This window comes from Pecten maximus, chromosome 5, assembly GCF_902652985.1.
Source record: "Pecten maximus chromosome 5, xPecMax1.1, whole genome shotgun sequence".
NCBI lineage: Eukaryota > Metazoa > Mollusca > Bivalvia > Pectinida > Pectinidae > Pecten > Pecten maximus.
The window spans coordinates 13,919,200-13,925,353 of record NC_047019.1 but is presented as its reverse complement, the minus strand read 5'-3'; the positions used below and the strand labels follow the sequence as shown (position 1 = coordinate 13,925,353).

General features: G+C 34.1%; 1 protein-coding gene across 1 annotated transcript in view; it reads left to right on the top strand.

Annotated features, from left to right (window-relative positions):
- The first annotated feature begins 1,014 nt into the window (after positions 1-1,014).
- LOC117327232 (CTP synthase 1-like) overlaps positions 1,015-6,154 on the top strand; it is a 30,270-nt gene continuing 25,130 nt past the window's right edge. Inside the window, exon 1 of the mRNA XM_033884124.1 lies at positions 1,015-1,066. The gene's annotated coding sequence lies outside the window, so the exon portion shown is untranslated. The remainder of the gene's footprint in view (positions 1,067-6,154) is intronic.

The window sequence follows — 6,154 nt, the reverse complement described above, 5'->3', positions numbered from 1 at the left end:
TCATGGTTAAATTTTGTATATTTTAGTGATGAACACCTTTTTATGTTATCATGAAGCAAAGTTAGTCAGAAGTAAACAATGAGTCAACTGAGCAAAGGTTACGTTCACATGGTCCAAGGTTTAAAAGTCAAGGTCAGGTTTAATACTTTCCACTGATTAAAATTTTGCTATGACACTATACGAAGCAAAATTGGCCTGATTAAAGGATAAGTCAACTGAACAAAAGTCAGGGTCCTGGATTATCTTTTTTACTATAGGGATTCTTGCTCTGTGAACAGCTAAGGGTTATATTGAGGCAGGTTCACCTTGAGGTAGATAGTGGCCACCTCACTGAACAAGATAAGGGACTGACCCATCACCTACCATCAAGAGTTATTACGGTAAAGTGTTTTTAAAAGTGTCTTGAATTTCTTTGCTTCTCGGGGAAACACAAACCACAACTGGTAGGTAGTGTAGCACCACTCACCTCAGATCTTCCCATGAGAATATGTGGCTGACATTATAACCATTTAATGAGCTTATGATCACAGCCCTTTACTTGATTAAGGTTAAGGTCATTTTGGTACAAAGGTCAAAGACGAAAGTGGATCTCTGACTAGGCCTACAACACAATTAATCATTTTCTTTAATTTATTTTTTGAAAAACATTAAATTTTGACTGAAAAGGGGTTTTCATATTTTGACAGATGATCTGAAAATATGAGGTTTTTAGACACAATTTTTTTTAAAGTTAATTTGACCTGATTAGACAATATTCCAATCACAAACATTTCATGAATTGAAAAATAATAGGCCTAATATGGATTTATAGATTAATGATGTGACATTATCGACGATATGTCTCTACGTAGATTATATTCCCCTTTATTTTTAGGGCTGTCACACATAGACGTATCTGTGATGCTGTTCATCTCTTGATCACACGCGTCTGTATAGTTTCCGGAATCAGTCATCCGAAACTGTATTTACCCTTCATATCCTTCGGGTCGCCTCGGACTGTATCATCAGTTACCCGCCAATAACACGAACGGAATAAACACCGCAGTTCGCTTTAACCTACTGGAAGGTAAGGAATTATCTCACGAAAAAAGACAGGAAAACATCTTTTATACTCATTCTTGTTCCCCACAAGATGTAAATATGTCATTCGATTTAGATGCTGTTTTCTGTAGCAGCAATCAAATTTGAAATTATCACAATTATCATTCAAAATATGTGAAAAAATTAAAATGGACAGGCACGTGGTGACTCGCGGTGCTTGCGATCAGCTGTTAAAATTACAAATGGTTTACTGGTTAAGTTCTGTTAATTTCATGCTGATCATAATTGATACATTTTGTTTGTCTTTTGTATCTAAATGCATTGTTATAATTCTAGCGTGTAATACAATGAATCTGAATTTAATCAAATATAACAATCTATAAAAAAAAGATGTAAACATTCATAATGATAGTGGACGAAAGGATAGGTATAGCTACGTAAGCATACAAATGGCTATCGTTAAGCATGCGATCGCATGTAAGCCTAACCCAAGATCCTGACGTTCACGGACACTCCATCTGGACCGTGGCCAGGGTTACTGACCGATGGGCTACTGACGATGAAATATATATGTATTTACATACATGCCATATTTTTTGGAGACCAATAAGGGAGACTGATGATTATATAATTATTTCAAGGGAGTTTTGCCTAAAATAAGAGAGATTTGTGCGCGACATGAATATCGACATTTTTACTCAATTTTAAAGCAATAAACTAATTTTGAAAGTGATAAAGAATATTTATATTTATTTTGGATATTAATCATATTGTATATGCAAACAACAAAAAGTTGTATAAGGTAAAAAATGCAATAAGTATACATTCAGATTCTGATGATATGAAATTATTTTTTGATTTTTTTTATGTAACACAAAAAGTTTGACAGCTTTATGGTAGCAGTGTACAGTAAAAATGCCAAATTCTGAAAAATATGGCACATGCTTTAGATATGTAAACATTGCCAGTTAACCTTACATATAACCTCTAATAAAGTATATATATTTGAAATCTGTACAACATTTGCAATTTTAATAGAGCTCTGAAGGATAAGTAAACTGATATTTTCTGTGATTTTTAGAGCTGTGAATACCATGGTAACAGCTTAAAAAATTCTCAAAAATTGCAAAATATTATGATATTTGACCCAAAATGGCACAATTCTCTACACAATTTTTTTTCTGAAACCTATTTAAAATTAAATATCTCTATCCCAAAGACAGAATTAATCTTGTTTGGACATATGTTGTAAATTAAGTTTTTCCGCTATCTTACCTTTTCTGTGGGCTTCCATTTTGCGCTGTAGGCGAAACTAAATTTCCTGTGTAAACACACGTTCGGAAAATCCGGATATTTAAAATCCGGAACCAATTTATTGATTTTTGTTTTAATAAATGTGAAGCCTGTATGTACTACTTCATACTGGATATACCAATTATAGTGTACATTTATTTTTTCATTTTTTATACATATCATAATACAGGAGTTATTTGCTTAACAAAAAAATTGCCCATGGCCAGGCTGTCTTACTGTGGTGTGCTACCTTATACATCACTTTCGTTAATTCTAATTTTACTAAAAACCCCATGAATGTCTAGAATATGTTCCGACGAACAAAATGACATATCGGGTTACTGTGTATCTTTAATAGTCACCGAGTATTGCTGATTTCCCTGAGAGGTGTATTTTGACAACTTTTTCTCCCAATCCAGTAATAAGGGGAGGTAATTTTAAAGATGAAAACTCCCATAATTCTGTATATCTCTTGAATAAAGTTGTGTTTTGAGTTGAATGTGGTACTTTGAGTCTCTGTGCATGTAATCAAGCAAAAAATACTATACAACTATCAAATTTAGCCTTGTAATATGACGTCATAGTTACCATGACGTCATCAGTAACTATGACGTCATCAGATGGTATCTATGACGTCATAAATACTCAATGGTGTCATAATAAATAACCAAATTCCTTTCCAAACCTCAGCTTAGCAACACATGCAATATTCTAACTGATAAATCATGACATGACATCCAAGATTTCAAAATGTCATGCCTATGACATCACAGTCATCTGTTTCCACCCCGGTAATTCAGATATGTACCAATGATCATATGAAAGTGTCCGCTGATCCCATTTTATGCGGAAAATGCTATTTTTTCTGCTTTACCGAAGGAAGTGACAATAATTGACAATATTGTATCAACCGTACACTCCATCAATTGAAATTACATGCTTACCAATGTATAAATAAATTGAAAATAATGGTTTCACCAAATATTTCAAAAAATAACACTTACTGTAATAGTTTCCATGGATACGGGGTAATAAATCAGGTAAAACAAACCAGAATTCGGTCTATATGGTTTGTTAGATACCCAATAAGTTATTTTGGGTTTGTTATAAAACATAGAATATCTTTTCAATTTACACTGACTCATTAACATTATGCTTAATTAACCCACCCTTAAAATGGGTAAATATGCGAGTTACCTCCCTTGATTCCTCTAATATGACAAGCCTGATAATAAACAAGTTTTAAATTGTTTTTATGCATTTTTGAGCAATAATGAACTAAAATGAAGCTTAATCAAGCATAATTAAGCACAATTTCCAAAAAATAACATTTTTCAGCCCTTATAAGGTAGCAGTGTACAGTAAAAATGCCAAATTCTGAAAAATATGGCACATGCTTTAGATATGTAAACATTGCCAGTTAACCTTACATATAACCTCTAATAAAGTATATATATTTGAAATCTGTACAACATTTGCAATTTTAATAGAGCTCTGAAGGATAAGTAAACTGATATTTTCTGTGATTTTTAGAGCTGTGAATACCATGGTAACAGCTTAAAAAATTCTCAAAAATTGCAAAATATTATGATATTTGACCCAAAATGGCACAATTCTCTACACAATTTTTTTTCTGAAACCTATTTAAAATTAAATATCTCTATCCCAAAGACAGAATTAATCTTGTTTGGACATATGTTGTAAATTAAGTTTTTCCGCTATCTTACCTTTTCTGTGGGCTTCCATTTTGCGCTGTAGGCGAAACTAAATTTCCTGTGTAAACACACGTTCGGAAAATCCGGATATTTAAAATCCGGAACCAATTTATTGATTTTTGTTTTAATAAATGTGAAGCCTGTATGTACTACTTCATACTGGATATACCAATTATAGTGTACATTTATTTTTTCATTTTTTATACATATCATAATACAGGAGTTATTTGCTTAACAAAAAAATTGCCCATGGCCAGGCTGTCTTACTGTGGTGTGCTACCTATGCATATTACATACCAGCATTTGAAAAGGGTATATTATAATTACATGTAGCTAAAGATTAAGACAAGCAAGTTAATCATTTATCACTTTGGATTTTCTTAAAATTAGAAAGCTTGATCCACTCTGAGGGAACACATCAGTTGTAAAAATCACCATGAAATGTCCTGTAGGATCCCTTATGTTGGACCATTTAGTGACCATTAGATATAAAAATATTCCAAGTGTGCAAGTGTATACATGAAGTCATGAGAACTGGGTAATGGGTTGTACTTGCGAGGATTCCACAGCCCATTACCCAAAACGTGTCGGTTGGTCATAGTCTTGGCATTTTTTGAGGCTGATCACCGTACATTTTTTTTGCAGTTTGCAGAAAAAAAATCTTACTTTTATGTCATTTTAATTAACTTCTGTTCGGACTATCCAAAATAGGGTCATTCAGTTATAATTATATGACCACTAGCTAGAAAATTATTGTTTTCATTGAAAGAAATACATGCTTGAACTATATCTGCTGAACTAACTTGATATTTAATAACCAAATTGAGAAATTACAACCAATCATCCATATGGCCATCCAAAATGTTAATCCTCACATTCACAATATTATAGTCATTAAAATGTATTGAACCACTGGCATTTAATTATTTAATTTGGATGTAATAACTTGTTTTCAGTTCTTTCTTTTTACACGTATAATTACAGGTAATTGCTTTGTCTGTCAAAATAGGGTCATTCATACACCTAATAGGATTATAAACTGTTTACACAAGTATTGACAGATGAAACAAGTACCTGTGCATTTACTCGATATCCATTCCCTTGTTACATGCACTCATTCTTTCCTGATGCTTGCTATGTAGGGGGCCGAGTGGTTAAGGTGTCCCAACACTTTAACACTAGCCCTCCACCTCTGGGTTGCGAGTTTGAAACCTTCGTGGGGCAACTAGTTGCCAGTTACTGACTGTAGGCCGGTGGTTTTTCTCCGGGTACTCCCGCTTTCCTCCACCTCCAAAACCTGGCACATCCTTAAATGACCCTGGCTGTTAATAGGACGTACAAACAAACCAAACAAACCAAATTGCTATGTAATGCTTACCAATTATGACCTTCAAGGTGATAGTTTCTGTTCCTTAATAAAAAAATAATTTTGTTTTGGTTTTTGATACAACAAAAGGAGACTTAGCCAGTTACGATTTGGTGTTCTATTTAATTCGTTATTCCAACTTCCAAGTTAATGAATTGCTAATTATAACTTGTTAATTTATTTTCAGTGTCACAGGTTTTGTTGTCATATGCTACTGTTTACAGGTTATGGCATTTAAGTGTGATGACACTATATGCATGTAGTAATAATTTTAGATGATACAAGATCTATGTAGTGGAGCTGAACTGAATGCCAGGTAGCTAAAATGGTTACAACATTTGTCTAGAGTTTGGATGTCCTAGGTTCGATTACCTGGCTGGTTGTTGTCTGGAGTTTGAAGGTCCTAGGTTGGATAACCTGTCTGGTTGTTGTCTAGAGTTCGGAGGTCCTAGGTTGGATTACCTGTCTGGTTGTTGTCTTGAGTTTGGATGTCCTAGGTTCGATTACCTGGCTGGTTGTCTTGAGTTTGGATGTCCTAGGTTCGATTACCTGGCTGGTTGTTGTCTTGAGTTTGGAGGTCCTAGGTTCGATTACCTGGCTGGTTGTTGTCTTGAGTTTGGAGGTCCTAGGTTCGATTACCTGTCTGGTTGTTGTCTAGAGTTTGGATGTCCTGGGTTCGATTACCTGTCTGGTTGTTGTCTTGAGTTTGGAGGTCCTAAGTTCGTTTACCTGTCTAGTT